Source organism: Vombatus ursinus, unplaced genomic scaffold (genome assembly GCF_900497805.2).
Source record: "Vombatus ursinus unplaced genomic scaffold, bare-nosed wombat genome assembly UNPS02014772.1, whole genome shotgun sequence".
In the NCBI taxonomy this organism is placed as follows: domain Eukaryota; kingdom Metazoa; phylum Chordata; class Mammalia; order Diprotodontia; family Vombatidae; genus Vombatus; species Vombatus ursinus.
The window spans coordinates 9566846-9585144 of NW_020954550.1; the positions used below are offsets into that span (position 1 = coordinate 9566846).

Below are 18299 nucleotides of genomic sequence, written 5' to 3' on the forward strand. Positions count from 1 at the left end.
AGTTTCATTTCTTTATGTAATTTATTTCAATACAATGGTATTTTAAAAGGTCAAGTTTTTCCAGCACCTTGAAATTTATTCTCCTTTTGAATTTAATAAAAATGACCTTACTTACAAAGAAAAAAGGAACCCACAAAAGCCCATAATTACATCAACAAATGCAGAAAAGGCCCTTGTCTGACAAAGTACAACTAACATACTTTAAAAAAAAAAAAACTTAAAAAGCAGAGTCATAGAAAAGTCATTTTTGATATAATAAAAAGGATCTATCTAAAACCAAAAGTCAAGTCATAGTCTCCAATGGGAAAACACTATAAGCTCTCCAAATAAAAACAGGCATAAAGCAAGAATGACCCTTCTCCCCACTATTATCTGGCATAGTTCTAGAGATATGATAGCACTAAGAATAAACAATGGCAAAGAGGAGACAAAAATCACATATAGTTATAATAGTACTATTATAAGTACTATTAAAAATAATTACAACACAGATAAAATCTGGGAGTCAATTTACAAAGAAACATTCAAAATCTCCATAAATAAAATTATAAATTGCTTTTAAAAATGACTTAATTGAAGAATTATTCTTTAGTTATTAACACAGAATTCAGATTTGGTGCCATACCAAACTAGTTTACAGAGCTAGCACAATAAAAATTAAAATTCATTTGAAGGAACAACAAAAGGTCTACAATCTCAAGTAAAATAATTTTTAAAAGCAGAAATTTTTAAAAATCTGCTTCAGAAAGCTGAAAAGGGGAAATGGCACTTCTAGACTTTACATTACAAAACAATAATCAAAACTACTTGGCAATAAGTAAAGTTATTCAGTAACAAAACATTTACACAGGAAATGAGACTTACTATAGGTAAGAATCTGAAACAATTAAATTAAATAACCCAGTGTTTGATAAACTGGGCAATACAGACTACTTAGGGAAGAGTTCCCTATCTGGAATGCGCAGGAAAAAAACTAGAGAGCAGGCAGAAATCAGGTTTAGATCAAACTCTTATACCATGTGTCACAATAAGCTCAAAACAAATATAAGACTTGAATATAAATGATCACATCATTAAAAAATTAGAAGAGAATGAGAACAGATGTTTTTCACAACCACTGACTAGGGAGATAATTTTTCTATGAGATCATGAAAGAAAAAATTTTGATTACATGACACTGAAAAGCTTTTGCAAGAACAAAATCAATGTAACTAGGGGTAAGAAGAAAAACTATCGACTAGGGCGGAATATCTTCGTTTCAAATATCTCTGATAGGAGTTTGACAGAAGCCTAAGACATCTAGGAAATTAGCACAAATACATAAGATCAAGAATCATTTCCAATGTGTAAATGGTCAAAGATTACAAATAAACTGTTCTAAAAAGAATTATGTTACTAACAACTATATGAAATTGATCCAAATCACTAATAATAAGAAAAATACAATAAAAACAACTCTGAAATATCACTCTCTCACCCGGCAAAGATGATCCAAAAAAAAAAGAGAAATAATCAGTGTTGGAGAAGCTACAAAAAAATGGTTACAATAATACATTGTTAGTGGAGCTATTAATTGGTCCAACCATTTTAGAAAGCAATTTGGAATTATGCTAAAAAAAATTTTTTTAACTAAAATGTCTATGCTCAGAGATCCCACTCTAAGGCATATACCCAATGGAAGCCAAAGCATAAAAAGAAAATTTCTATACACTCCAAAATATTCATTGCATCACTTTTTGAGTAATAAAGAATTGAATATAAAGTTAGGTACACATCAATTAGGGGGAGATGGCAAACAAATAGTGGTAAAAGAATGCAATCAATGGATATTACTGTACTGTAAGAAATAATAAACATGAAGACTTCATAGAAGCATGGGCAGATGTGAATGGATGCAGAGTGGAGTGAAATAAATAAGCAGATAACCAGACCTCAGTGAGAGCTTCTCTGGTCACTTTTGCCCTTCCTCCTCTACCGTCTCTGCTGGCCGCAGGATACAGGAGCTGAAGACACATAGGACTCCTTAGTAGAGCCGTGGGGCTGGTGTCAGGTCCTTGAGTCAGGGGTGCCCAGGAAGAACATCAGCATTTTCCTGCCCAGTCACACGGACCATGCAGGCAGCATTCCCGAACCTTAGTTAGAACCCGCCAGGGAAGTTGCTCCCCACTTCTTTCCCTCCACAGGGTCATGTCTCTGTTTTTAAGGAGACACAGTACAAAGTCTTTGAGTACATAGTTAAGAGCCCCTGTGAGACCCACGAGTTCCAGGGTATTGCTGTTCACTAGGACATTTGGCTCTGCTCATTTTCTGCCTCAGACAGTCAATGGCTGCCCAAAAGGATCAGAGGCAAAGGGCCTCCTTTCAAACTATCATGGCAAGACAAAGTGCACAGTGTCTTTTTGCAAAGGAAATGTCTGTCCCTGTGTCAACATTTAAGTAACAAGAAAATCTGTGTGTGTGTATGTGTGTGTGTGCGTGTACGTGTATGTGTGCAGGCATGCACATGATCATATAAGCTTTGCTAAGAGACATATGTCCTCCCAGAGAGAACAGCAATAAGCTCCTTGCCCCATCCCACCCCCCAGGCTCCATGTCTCTGACAGGACCATGGCAAAGCCACTGTGATAAGGGGCCAAGTGGTCCTGTTGCTCATGAAGTGGAGGCTGTCATGAGTGCAACTGGTGGCCACGCAGCCTGTCCCCTGGATGGGGAGAGATGGTCTCTTTTGCCTTACAGCATGAGTGCATTTGTCAGGGTTTCTATGCTTTTTAAATAAACTTGAAAAAAAAGAAAAAGAAAAGAAATAAAAAAGTGGAGCAAGAAAACAAAATCTATGACTACAACAAAATGAATTTTCACCCCAGCTCCTAAAAATGCTCTTCTAATTGGGTTTCTTAAACTGTCTCGCTTCTTATTCACTTTGTCAGCCCCAACATTCAGGCTTACCACCCCACCAATCAAGAGAATTGGCTCTTTTCAAGGTTACAAAACATATCTTAATTGTCAAGTCCAATGACCTTTTCTCAGTCCTCAACCTCCTAGAACTTTGAACAGCTTTTGATACTGGCAACCACACCCTTCTCTCAGGGCTTCCACAACATAGCCCCGTCTCCATTCCACTCAGAGACTCAGTTTCTTCTGCCTGAATCAATCATCTACCTCGTAAGCATTACTGTTGTACAAGGAGTTTTCTTGGCAAAGATCCTAAAGCAGTTTGCCATTTTACAAATGAGGAACGGGGACAAACAGGGTTCAGTGACTTGCCCAGGGTCATACAGCTAGTAAGTGCCCAAGGCCAGATTTAAACTCAGGGTTTCCTGACTCCAGGACCAGCACTCTATACAGTGAGTTCTATATTCTCTATACTAGTTCCCAGATAACTACAAAATCTCAGGTCTCTCTTCTCTTCCTTCCCTCCCACCACTACTGCCATCTGCCCCCAACTCCAATTCCATATGGCTAACACCAAGCTACTGAAACTCACCACATAATGTTCCATCAACAGTTCAAATTCAATAGATCTAAAATGGAACAAAATCTATTCTTTCCTACCCCCAAAAAACAATTCTCTCCTCCAAATTTCATTATTTCATGTACTGTGGACAAAGTAACAGCAATATTGTAAGATGATCAACTGTGAATGGCTTAGCTATTCTGAGCAATACAATAATCCAAGACAACTCATAAGGACTTATGATGAAAAATGCTATCCATCCCCAGAGAAAGAGAGCTGATGGTGTCTGAATACAAATTGAAGCAAACTTTTTTTACTTTATTTTTCTTGATGTTGTTTTTTTTTTTAATCTATGTTTTCTTTCACAACTATTATGTAACTATTATGGAAACTATAACTACTATGGAAATGTTTTGTTTGTATGACTACAAACCCTAATTGCTTGCCTTCTCAATGAGGGGAAGTGGGGGGAAGGAAGGGAGAGAAATTGGAACTCAAAGTTTTAAAAATTAATGTTAAAAATTGCTTTTACATGTAAATGGTGAAAAAATACTAAATAAACAAAAACATTTCATTATTTCATTTAATAATGTTCTATTCACTATTCTTCTAATCACCCAGGTTCACAATCTTAGAATCATCTTCAATTCTTCCCTCTCATCCCAAATTCGATCATTTTTCTAGGTTTTATTAATTCTACATCCACAATGTATCTCTCATCCATCCTCTTCTCTCCACTCACATTGTCATCACCTAACCTACCCTCATCACATCTTGCTCCCAGTCTCTCTTCCCTTCCAAGCAACTCTCCACATAGCTGTCAAAGTGACATTTCTAAACCACAGGTCTGACCATTTCACTTGCCTGTTCAAGAATTTTCAGTAGTTCAGGGTAAAATACCTACTCCTCTGCCTGTCACTTAAGTCCTTCCAAAATGTACCTCTCTAGAATTCTTTCATAATTTTCATATGCTCTGAATTCTAGCCAAAATAATCCTACTAGCTGTTTCTGATGGAGTAGAGTTGAAAGTGTGTTGAATTAGGAGTGAAAGAATTTGGGATCCAAAACCTTTCTGTACCACTTAGTAGGAAGTAGGAAAGGTCAAATCATTTAACCATTTCAAGGCCTCCTTCCTCACCTGTAAAATGAGAGGACTGGACTAAATGCCCTCTATGATCTTAAACTCAACATCCTATCTCTGGCCTTAGTGCCTTCACACAAGCTACCTCACATACTGAACGTACTCCCTAACAATACATTAAGAATCCCTAGCTTGTCATACTATATGCCTCCAGAGAAAGAACTGATTTTGTTTGAATACAGACTGAAGCATGCTATTTTTCCCTTTCTTTCTTTCTTTTCCTTTTGAGTCTTCTTGTACAAAACAACTAATGTGGAAATGTTTGACATGATTGCACATTTATAACCTATCTCTGATTTCTTACCATCTCAGGAAGGGGGGTGGGAGGAATAGAATTTGGAACCCAAAACTTTTTTTTTAATTGTTTTGACATGCAATTTGGGAAAAAATATATATTAAAGAAAAAAAAGAATTCCTAGCTTTCTTCAAGGTTCATCTGAAACCTTTTCTGCTTCTGCCAATTGGTAGTGTTCTCTCTCCTAAAATTGCCATTCTGTGTACCTTACATTTTCTCAGTAGAATATAACATGCCTGAGGGCAAGAAATTATTTGTTTATGTAAGTGTATTCACAGCACCTAGTACAGGGCCACTCACAGATAACTTAATAAATAGGTGATGATTTGAAAAATTATTTGACATAAAGAACAGAAAATCTTGTTTAATGAGCCTCTCCTTTAATTATTAATATCAAGACATATCTGTCATCCTAATAGAGGACATCCAATAAAGAATATAAATGGAAGAGGATTCACCTATCTAATGAAGTCTTCTAGATGTACCAGTTTAAAGGTAACATTTAAATGATTACACCAAGCCCTCAGAACACTGAAGGAGCCTATTAAATGAGGTTCATAATCACTTACAGAGGTATAGAAGAACTATAAAGAACCTAAGAGTTCCAGTCCAATTTCAAAGATTTTGGCCCAACTATCTACAAAGTAAAAACCAAATCGATATTCCTATTGTTCAATCTATGATAGCCACTCGGGCAAAGAATGTATAATGTTGGTCCAACACATATATTTTGGGAGAGGCACTGAAGATGGATTAACAAACTAGAACTAGAACTGAATAGGAGGAAAAGTGTCTTTTATTGCATTTTGGGAAAATGTTCAGCACCTTCAGTGCTAATAAGTTTCTCCCTAAAGCAAAATCTCATTTCTTAAGGAGAATATTCTTTCAACAATGATATAAGGCTCCAAATCATTACATACTAGTCTCTAAGGAATCAAGATTGCACGTCACCAAAAGACACATGGCAGATAGAAAAAACCTCCAACATATAATTGACAATGATTTTCGCACACACAAAGTAGTATAAAAAATATCAGAAATATATGATCAGAAAAAGTAGTGAGCCAGTCATGGACAGAAGTGAAGGATAACGATGAGCACTAGTGTATAAATAAGCACTACACTGGCACCCATGAAGTGTAAAAAGATCTAAACAATGGATCCCCAATGTACCACACAGGTGGACTACCTGTGGAGGACATGACAAGAGTCAGATGAGAAGACATCAATAAAGTTGCAATCTATACCTTTGGAAGCAATACTTACAACAATGTGAACTCAGATTCCCTGAAATACTATTAAGTATTATTCAGGAATCTTCCTTTGGAGACAGGTAAGTGGGACTGTTGCTGGCCATGCAATCTGTCACTAAGACAACCAGCCAACTGACACAAGTTTTTATAACATACAGTGGCTGTAGATCATAGCTGGTCATACCAAGCTAGAAAACCTTCAAACACAGGACAACGTGATGAATGAAGAATGTACATTATATCAAAGGGCCTACTCAGAGAGGCTCATCTACTTAAGAGTGGCCATGGGGTAATTATTTTTTCAGCAATTTTTTAGCCATAGCACTTCCAAGACTTTAACACTAGTCAGAGGAATTGTGATCTATGCTAAAGGAAAAAACCTCCATGCATATGAAACCATAGACCTTTGAAGTACTGAAGAATTATCTCTAACCTTAAGGTCAGTGACATAGGGGTGGTAACTGTAAAGTACAAGCTTTGAGATGATTATGTATACTGTTATAACATGTTCAATATAGTATAGCAGAAAGAGCAACATGTACAAATTGTTTTTACATGCAACTGGGAAATAAGATACACAGACAATAGGGTACAGAAATCTATCCTGCCCTACAGGAAAATAGAAAGGGAAAGGGATAAGAGAAGGGAGGAGGGGTGTTAGAAAAAAAGGGCAGATTGAGGGAAGGGGTATTCAGAATGCACATCGCCTTGGGATGGGGAAAGGGAGAAATGGGGAGAAAATTTGAAACTCAAAATCTTGTGGAAGTGAATGTTGAAAACTGAAAATCAATCAATTAATTAATTAATAAATAAAAGAAACCAACATAGTGTGGTAGTAGGGGTGAAGGATTTGGGGAGTCAGAAGATCTGGAATTGAATTGAATCACCCGGCTCTTAAACTTACTAGCATGTATTACTTTTTTCTCACAAGTCAAATGGAAGTGATAAATACTGTATCAGTCATATTTGGCATATTAGATCATAGAATCAACCTCAGAGTCAAGTTCTAGCTCTTAATCTAAGGCAGGGGATTCTTAACTTCTTCTATGTCATGTAAACAAATGATACTATACCACCATCAAAGTACACAACCTTGAGTTGCTTTTCCTAGTAGGAAAAAGATTTGTATGTTTTGAGTCATCTCTTGAGTAGTCTTCCTTTTAACCAAAGATATACATTTCTAAGAGAACTGGTCAGTATATGGACTCTGTGACCACTGAACAAATTAAAGCTACCGGGCCTATATGGTGGAAAATAGGAACTGGAAAGAATACACAAAACATATACAATTAAAACAGGCACTAGAAGGCTAAAATTCACTACATACAAATCTAATTCTCTGCAAAATGACTTTAAAAATTCCAGGCCTATAACAGAAGCACTTGCTATTTCTTGTAACTAATTCCTCTGCATCTTAATTTTCCAGAGGAGAAAATAAATGATGATGTATTAAAGGAATATTAACACTTAAAAAGAATACTTTAGGAGGGAATATGACAACTATCTTCACATATTTGAAGGACTAGAATGTGGAAGCGGGGTTAAACTTATTCTATGCAAAAGGGGTAAAAGTAGTAAGCCATTTTATATTCTAATCCACAGAGAAACACAAAGTTCTTCCTTAGATATAACAAAGTATTCTACCAATACAAGGCTTGTTCCAGGAATTAGTGAATTCCCTATCCTAAAAGATTATGGAAGTGATGGTTGCAGTGTGTGGATAGATAAGATAAATCATTAAGCATCTATTAAGCATTTACTATCTGCCAGCACTGTGCTAAGCATGTGGGATACAAAGAAAGGCAAAAAACTATCAGGCAAAACCATAACTATATATAAACCACATAACAAATGACCATAGTAACCTAGTGTTTGATAAACCCAAAGATCCAAGCTTTTGGGACAAAGACTGCTGGGAAAAATGGAAAACAGTATGGCAGAAACTAGGCATGGACCAACATCTCACAACACATACCAAGATAAGGTCAAAATGGGTGATTTACAACTAAAGAGTGATACCATAAGCAAATTAGGAGAGCACAGAATAGTTTATCTGTCAGATCTATGGAGAAAGGAAGAATTTAGGACCAAACAAGAAATAGAGAGCATCCAAAGGCCTCGTGGTGGAAAATGCTATCTACATATGAAGAACTATGGAGTTGGAATGCAGATTGAAGCATACTATTTGCTATTTTTTTTCTTCTGTTGTGTTTTGTTTCCTCTTTCTGGTGGTTCCTCCTATTGGCTCTAATTCTTACAACATCATTAATGTGAAAATATGTTTAATAGGAATGTATATGTATAGCCTATATCAGATTGTGTGCTGTCTTGGGGAGAGTGGTGGGGAGGGGATGAAAAATTTAAAACTCAAAAGCTTATGGAAGTGATGGTTGATAATTCAAAATAAATTAGTTAATAAAAAAAGAAATAGAGAGCGTTACAAGATATAAAATGGGTAATTTTGATAATATTAAAGTTTTTACACAAATAGAACTAATGCAACCAAAATTAGAAGGAAAGCAGAAAACTGGAGGAAAAATTTTTACAGCAAATATCTCTGATAAAGGCCTCATTTCTCAAATATATAGAGAACTGAGCCAAATTTATAAGAATGCAAGTCATTCCTCAATTGATAAAGGTCTAAGGATACGAATAGGCACTATTCAAAAGAAGAAATCAAAGCAATCTATAGTCATATGAAAAATGCTCTAAATCACTACTGATTAGAGAAATACAAATTAAAATAACTCTGAAGTATCACCTCACACCTATGACAAAAAAAGGAAAATGAAAAATGTTAGAGGAGACATAGGAAAACTGGGATACTAATGTATTGCTGGCGGAACTGTGAACTGATCCAACCATTCTGGAGAACAATCTGGAACTACACCCAAAGGAGTATAAAACTGTGTATACCCTTTGATCCAGCAGTACCGCTTCTAGGTCTGTATCCCAAAGAGATTTTTTTTAAAAGAGAGAGAAAAGGGAAAAGGACCCATTTGAACAAAATTATTTATAGTAGCTCTTTTTGTGGTAGACAAGAATTGGAAACTGAGGGGACGCCCATCAACTGGGGAATGGCTGAACAAGTGGTGGTATATGATTGTAATGAAATATTATTGTGCTCTAAGAAATGACAAGTAAGATTATTTCAGAAAAACCTAGAAAGACTTACATGAACTGATAACAAAGTAAAGTGAACAGAACCAAAAGTACATTGAACACAGTAACAGCAATACTTTATGATAAAGGACTGTGAATGACTTGGTTATTCTCAGCAATACAATGATCCAAGACAATCCCAAAGGATTTCATCAATCCCATGATGAAATATGCTATCCGCCTTCAGAAAAAGAACTGATGTCTGAATATAGACTGAAGCATAGTATTTTTCAAATTTCTTTTTCTTCCTTTCTCTTTTTGTTCAAGTCTTCTTGCACAGAATCACTAATATGAAAACGTTTAACATGATCGTACATATGTAACCTATATCAGATTGCTTACGGGGGGGGAGGGGATGGAGGGGAGATAGAATTTGGAACTCAAAACTTCAAAAAAATGCTAAAAATTGTTTTTTACATGTAATTGGGGAGAAAATAAATATTTTTTTTTAAAAAACACTCTCAAGAATCTCATGGTTTTAACTGAGGAGATAGAATGCAAACAACTACAATTATCCCTTCCACACCTCAATTTTCCCCACTGCAATTTCAATATATTGCAGGTTGGCATAAGAAATTAAATGGGGGGAGAAAAAGAAATTAAATGGGAATTTTGGGGGAGTTTTGTGGAATCCACAGACAATACAAGAAGGTCAGCAGATGACACAGAAAAAGTTTGGAAACTCAGAAATGCATAAAATATATGTATAGTATTGTATAATACAGTCTAGACCAAACATTTAACCCAAATTTTATAACAAGTATTATAAACATCCCATAGAAGAAAAAGAAAAAAAATTTCAAATTTCTTCCCTGATACAAAGGGAGGGCCAAAAAAATTTTATGCAAATTTTCCAGATCGCAGGGGCTCTGCACTCCCTAACCCCCACAATGTAGAAGAGATAACTATATACAAACAAATACATACAGCATAAATAGGAAATGATCATCAGCAAAGGCACAAGCATTAAAGGGAATCAGCAAAGGCTTTCTGCATAAGGTAGAATTTTATCTGGGTGCTAAAAGAAGCCAGAGAAGCCAGAAAATTTGAGGAGAGAGGGGGATTTTCAGGCATGGGGGGAACAGCCAGGGAAAAATGCCTGGAGTAGGGAGATGAAGTGTCTTATACAACAGTAATGAAGTGTCACTGGATTGAAGAATACCTGGAGAGAGTAATCTCTAAGTGTGAAAGGTAGGAAAGGGCGAAGTTATATGGATGGCTTTAAAAACCAAACAGGATTTTATATTCTGTCCTGGAGATGATAGGGAGCCACTATCACTGGAATTTACTGAATAGTGGATAAATATTTGAGGCAAGGAGACCAACCAGAAAGCTACTGGAAGATGATATTAGATGAACGCTTTTTCTCCTTCAACCAAGAGCTTTGTTAATTTAATGAACTTTGCTTCTTCAAAATGCAATCAAAAACTATACAATCAACCGACTGTTATTATAGATGAGCTCCTAAACATATCATATTATCTTTTCTATGGCAAAAGATATGAATGCACTTCCTGCCCCCTCCCACCCCCCTCAACTATCCCTTTTCTTGCTTTCCATGAATTCTTCCAAGAGTTTAGCAATTAAATGGCAAAATAATCAATATTAACACATTCTAAGACTCATCAAACACTAGAAAAATCCTTTGAATTCCTCAATTATGGATAGCTAGTAACTTTGACAGATCGATTAGACAGATATAGATATTAGATGTATATAAGATAATAATGAGAGAGAAAGAGAGAGATATGGAGGTGCACATGAAACAGACAGACTCACACTATGAGAACTGACAGGACTACTCAAATAGCTATTAACAATAATGCATAGCTTGGAAACGTAAGACACAGAGAAGAATCTTAATAATAACACTGCCACAAAAGACAGTAACTCCTCTTCCTACAAAGCACAGCATCATTATTCCTTTAATTGGTATATTCTAAGACAAAGCTGGTCAAAGACAATTCTATTCCTATAGACAAACTATTAAGTCAGAGGCTATAGTGATTCCCTCAAGAAAAATTAATTCCAAATACTGTCAACATTTGAATTATACTTCTTTGACAACAAAGGCAAACATAGAATCAGGCAAAGAGTAATAAAGTTTAACATTTCTAACTCTGCAAGGGCTTGACAGAAGTAAAGTTACTAAATGCTTTCCGTTTTTTTACATAATTATTTCTTTCAAATGAACTGTTAACCCTACTTTGCCCCTTTATTCAAACTTCTATTAGGAATTATTTGTACTGAAGAGACTATGTATTACCAACATTTCTTCTGATTCCATTAATTTCATATTTAGTTGAGCAGTATGTAGGAACTTCCTGCTGAACCTGTTTCAGGTTCCATTTTAACACTTCCATCATTGGCCAATTGCCAATTTCACAAATCATAGTCTGAGAAATCTATAAAAGCTGTCCAATTTTCCTACAAATGCAAACCGTAACTAAAAAATAATTTGGGGGCAGGAGGTGGAGCTTCCAGATTCCTGTTTTTGCCCAAGAGTTTTGAACAAGATTAAGAAAAACAAGTTAAACAACATTCATTCATTTCACAGGCATTTACTGAGTATCAAAGTGCAAAGTATTGTGCTAAGTAGGCACTGGGGGAAATATAAAATTATTTAAAACAGGGTCCCTTCCCCAATGCAACTTAACAGCTGAGGAGAAGTCTATTTCAAAAGAATGTAGAGTAGAAGAATGTAATCTAGACTTCTTAATTTACTTTTAAGTTAAAGTGAAATGGTGATTTTGGAATTATGCAAATACAGTGATTAAAATGTTCATACCTTTTAACAAAGGTCCTACTACTGGGCTTATGCCCCAAAAAGGCCACTGATAAGAAGAAAGTCCCTATATACACCAAAATATTTATAGCAGTACTTTTTGTGAAAGCAAAGAATTGGAGGCAAAGTAGATGTCAAGGATTTGGCGAATGGTGAAACTAACTGTGGCACAAGAACATAATGAAATATTAAATAGGCTGAAAGAAATGATGAAAGTGATGAATACAAAGAAGCATGAAAAGATCTACATGAACTGATGCACAGTGAAATAAGCAGGGCCAAGAAAATACATACAACAACTACAACAATATAAAAGTTAAGAATGACCACACAGCACACAAAAAATTGAAAGGAAATATCGCAAAAGTATAAAGAACAGGCATAGCTAGAAAGAAGACAAATGAGAAGACACTCCCAATTCACCCCTCTGCAGAAGGAGGAGGTCCATAAGTTTTGAACACTGCACGTATTTATAGACTTTTTCAATAAATTGATCAATTAGGCTGATTTTTTTCTCCTTTTTTCTTATCTTTAAAAAATATTATCTGTTAAATGAGATGGGTCTCTGACAAACAGGAATACTGAGGGAATACGGAGATTTTAAAAAATAAAAGACATCAATAAAAACTTTTTTTTAAATGAGAGTGATTCAAACACTGGAAAAGGTCCCTCAATTTAAATATGAACAATTGAGTGGCTGAGGGGGATGGGAGGTGATGACAGAGCAACCCAGCAAAATCAAAGTCAGGATTACCTGTAGAGTCCAAGTACAAAACATAAGCCAGATAGGAAATTCTGGATAATCCAGGAAGATGCCTTTGGATGCTAAAGGAGACAGGTTGCAAAAGAAATATATGAAGCAGAGGATATACCCTTCTACAGACTACACACTGAGAACTCTTCAGTTCTGAGGTGGCAAGTAGTTCAGTGGCAAGCAACTGAAGAAAGTTTCCACTATAAGCTGTATTGTATAATTGAAAAGAGTGTGTGTGTGTGTGTGTGTGTATGTATGTGTAAAAAAGTATAGGACAACTGGAAAAAGGTGGGCTATCAGTTATGTTGATTCTGAATATAAGTTAAGTCTACAGAACAATTTAAAAAAGTTAAATGTTTATTAAATACTATGAACCCAATAACATATGAGAGTGACATGGGGAACTCAAAATAAGGAGTCACGATCTTTGCCCTCCATGGGCCTACAACCTAGCTCTGCAGTTGACAGGCAATGACAGAAAAATAAAATTCACTACAAGTAATCTCTAATGTAAAAATAATTTTATTCCAAAGTTATGTGGAATTTAAAGGGAGAATGAATTTTTCCAAAAATCAATGCCATACATGGTGATTAGGTTATTAGGCCAATCCAAAAAGTCTTATAGAAATACAAAAATAATCTAAGGCTTAGCCTTCCCCACCTCATCTACTGAACAAGTTAGGTCTATCTATCCAGGACAATGCAAACTCCTTGAGAGTAGACCTTCTGTCTGGGTACCCCCAGGTCCCAGCCAAGTAGAATGCACATAAGCATGCACTTAATGTTTGTGTAGTATGAGAACTATTGTTTCCTTTCTGAGCAACTGGAACAGGACTTTATAAGGTCCAAATTACTGGTGGTAGCTCCCATGATCTGAAGCAGGAGCTTCAACTAAAAAGGAAGGGAGAAAGTGGACCAAAAGGCTCTTAATCAGGAATAAGAAGAACCCATAACTTCCTGACAGTGTCAATCCCTGAGAGTACTTCTCAGTTACCCCTTTCTTTCTCTCTTAAGGCCCCAGAAATGAGCTGTCTCCTATTTTCAATAATACCATTTATTGCTGACCATGGTTTCTACCCTTTCCTAATCTGGCAGACAGAAAATCTCAAAACTTAATTTATTAAGGGCCTACTATATGCAAGGAAATGTAGATGCAACTTTTTAAATCCCCTAACCTCATGAAGATTACATTCTATCGGTGAAAAAGGGTTATAAGTCAAACACACATGTATGTTACAAGGAAAACTGAGGACAAAGAAAGCACTCAATAGGTGGGTATGAGGGTAAAGATAATGAAAGATGACACCCAAGTTGAGGCCTAAAGGAAGACAAAGATTCTAAGGGGCAGAAATAAAAAACAGAGTACTTTCCAGACTTGGTAAATGACTTATAAAGGGGGCAGGAGATGGAATTTAAAGTTCAGGGAACCAGTGGGACACAGATTTCATAAAGGGCAGTAATGTGAAATAGGCTAGGAAGTGAAACAAGCTAAACTATGGTGAGATTTTAAAATGCCAAGCCATAAGAAGTTTGTATTTTATCCTAAGGCTACAAGAAACTACTGATAAACATAAAGCTGGAGCATGTCTAGAGTTAAGTCTCTCATCCAAAAAGAGGCATCTCCTATTACCCTTCTACCTGAATAATTCTAGTAATAGTGAAGTCATTATTTTGCAACGTAGCCCATTCCATTTTGGACAGTACTAATTTTAATGAATTTCTTCCCCTGCATTGACATGAAATCTGTCTCTTCCTAACTTGGACCTACTGATACTAATTTTGTCATGTGGAACCACACAAACTAAGTCTTGTTCCCCTTCCACTTAACCATCTTTACATATGAGAAAGGTGGTTATAAAATCTAAATATCTATTTCTCTGGGCTAAATATTACAGACTATTCACCCCCTTCTTCACTTAGGGGTTAGGATATTACATAATTGGAGTAATTTAAAGTAAACTGTGAATAAGGCTTAATCATCCTATGGTGTTTGCAATTCAAAAACAAGAGTAAATCCAAATAAATTTCCAGAGGAAGTTATAAGTGAGCAAATCCATTCCTTCTGGTTCCCGTCTGCTACAACATATAACACATGAAATCTGAATCCACCACACTTCTATCTACCCAACTTCATCAATTCTGCAAGGGTAACACTAAGAAAAGAGTTGGCTGTATAACATTGGACATATGCGTTGTTTTTATTTCCTTGGATTTCTGGTGCCCTCTTTCCTTTGGCTGAGAAAGTCAAGCATTTATTTAAGGCAATGATGAAGAATAACCCAACTTCCAAGACTTCTATACCTCTGGCCCTCCCACACTTCAAACCTACACACTTCAGAGCTACTAGGAATTTCCAATCAAGAATGTTCCACCAGGACCTGAAAGTCAACAAGTCCCAAAAAGAACTTTATATTCTGTCCCATCCCCCAAGGCATTCTTCCTTTATAATTCCTATACATTTTCACACATGGTTCAAAACCATGGGGTAAACTTGGTCTCTTCCCTCTCACTCACAGTGTGGTACAGTACAAAAAGCTCTGGAGCCAGAGGACTTGACTCCAGAGGACCTGAGGTCAAAGCCCACAAACGATATTTGCTGCTACTACCTATAGAACCGTTGGACAATTCACAAGCTCTATTACTTCATCTACAGAAATGAAAGGGTTAATATAGAGAGCCAAGTAAAAAATTAATTGAAATAAAAACTTCAGCAAAGTTGCAAGACACAAAGTAAAACTCACATAAATCATCAGCATTTCTGTATATTACCAATAGTAAGAGATAGATAAAAATTACAACACAAATTTATTTGGTAGAATACCAAACTACCAAAATGATACTTTAAAAAAAGCTACTAAAAATAACAAAATCAATCTGGAGAATCTGAAGGAAAATAACAAAGAAGGAAAGAAATCTAGAAGTACTAGACTTCAAACTATATACCATAAAGCAGTAAAAACAATTTGGTACTGGTTAAGAAATAGAGAGGTGGGGGCAGCTAGGTGGCAGTGGATAGAGTACCAGCCCTGAAGTCAGGAGGACCTGAGTTAAAATTCAGCCTCAGATCAAACACTTGACACTTACTAGCTGTGTGACCCTGGGCAAATTACTTAACGCCAACTGCCTAATTAAAAAAATAAAATAAAATAGAAATAGAGAGGTCAATTAGTGGAACAAATTAGGTACACAAGCTTGCAGGTCCCCAGCATGTCAGTGAGATTCTGCAATAACACAACACTCAGTAACTCAAGAAATAACAGAACTAGCCAAGAACTTCCTTCTAGAAGTGCACAGAGCCCAAGTCCAAGGTCAGGAAGCAGGCTAGAAGAACAAGAAAACAAAAAAAGCAAATTGAACTGAGAGTGCTTGGGGGGAAAATTGGAAAATAAATGAGAATTATGGAAGGAGGAAGAATTGGAATGGGAATTAATAAATTAGTACAAATGGTATAAAACCTTACTCAAGCAACAAACTCCTTGAAAATTAGAATGGGAGGGGCACAGCCAAGATGGCATTGGGAAAGCAGTGACTTGCTTGAACTCTCCCCCAAACCCTTCCAAATACCTGTAAAAAATGGCTCTAAACAAATTCTAAAGCAGCAGAACCCACAAAAAGACAGAGCGAAACAAATTTCCAGCCCAAGACAACCTGGATGGTTGACAGGAAAGGTATATCGCGCCGGGTGGGGAGAGGAGCGCAGTTCAGCGTGGGCATGCAGGCCGCAGTGAACCTGAAGCAGGCCTCAGAGAACTGAATCGAGGGAAGCTGTGGGAGTTTCCAGACTTCTCAACCCATGAACACCAAAGACAACTTGGAAGGTCAGTTGGAAAAGTCTGTGACTGAGGTGAGAGAAGGAGCTAGGCCTCAGCCGCAAGTACAAGCCTGGCCTCTACGGCTGCAGCTGCCTCCTGAGCTTCGGGCCCACAGACTGAGGGGAAATTGAGTGGCTGATCAGAGGGGGATTGCAGGAATCTCTCTGCCAGTGCTGAGGCAGGAATCTCTTGCTGTGCCCATGCTTGGATCTGGGTCACAGTTCTGAGGGGCGGTCCTGGGGCAAGGAGGAACGCTGGCCTGGTGGAGCTTGTTGTGGCAGTGGAGAGGAAACACCCCACCCCTTATCATACCACCTTGGAAGAACTGAAAATTTACAGGTCCCTAGAAGTACCTCTGAAAACAGCTGTATAAAACCCCTGAAGCTTGGGACAGTACATTCTCCACACTGGAAACAGACCCCTATCTTAACAAAGAGTCTATAACTCAAGTAATTGGCTGGGATCATGAGTAAGCAACGCAAAAAGAGTCAGACTATATTATCTTACTTTAGTGACAAAGAAGATCAAAACATACAACCAGAAGAAGACAACAAAGCCAAAGCTCCTACATCCAAAGTCTCCAAGAAAAATATGAATCAGTCCCAGGCCTTGGAAGAACTCAAAAGGGATTTTGAGAAGCAAGTAAGAGAAGTAGAGGAAAAACTGAGAGTGATGCAAGAAAATCATGAAAAACAAGTCAACAGCTTGCTAAAGGAGACCCAAAAAAATACTGAAGAAAATAACATCTTAAAAAATAACCTAACCCAAATGGCTAAAGAGGTCCAAAAAGCCAATGAGGAGAAGAATGCCCTAAAAAGCAAAATTGGCCAAATGGAAAAGAAAGTCCAAAAGCTCACTGAAGAAAATACTTCCTTAAAAATTAAAATAGAGCAACTGGAAGCTAGTGACTTTATGAGAAATCAAGACACTGTAAAACAAATCCAAAAGAATGAAAAATTAGAAACCAATGTGAAATATCTCATTGGAAAAACAACTGACCTGGAAAATAGATCCAGGAGAGAGAATTTAAAAATTATTGGACTATCTGAAAGCCATGATCAAAGAAAAAGAGCCTAGACTTCATCTTTCAAGAAATTATCAAGGAAAACTGACCTGATATTCTAGAACCAAAGGGCAAAATAGAAATTGAAAGAATCCACCGATCTCCTCCTGAAAGAGATCCCCAAAAGAAAACTCCTAGGAATATTGCAGCCAAATTCCAGAGCTCCCAGGTCAAGGAGAAAATATTACAAGCAGCTAGAAAGAAACAATTCAAGTATTGTGGAAACACAATCAAGATAACACAAGATTTAGCAGCTTCTACACTAAGGGACCGCAGGGCATGGAATATAATATTCCGGAGGGCAAAGGAGATAGGATTACAACCAAAAATCACCTATACAGCAAAACTGAGTATAATCCTTCAGGGGAAAAAAATCAACATTCAGTGACATAGAGGGCTTTCAAGCATTCTTGATGAAAAGACCAGAGCTAAATAGAAAATTTGACTTTCAAATACAAGACTCAAGTGGAACATGAAGAGGTAAACGGGAAAGAGAAATCATAAGAGACTTATTAAGGTTGAACTGTTTACATTCCTGCATGGAAAGATATTTGTAACTCATGAGACCTTTGTCAGTATT

General features: G+C 36.7%; 1 protein-coding gene across 5 annotated transcripts in view; it reads right to left on the reverse strand.

Moving 5' to 3' along the window:
• Window positions 1-18299, reverse strand: part of ERBIN (erbb2 interacting protein) — a 189278-nt gene that overhangs the window by 160801 nt on the left and 10178 nt on the right. The window lies entirely within an intron of this gene.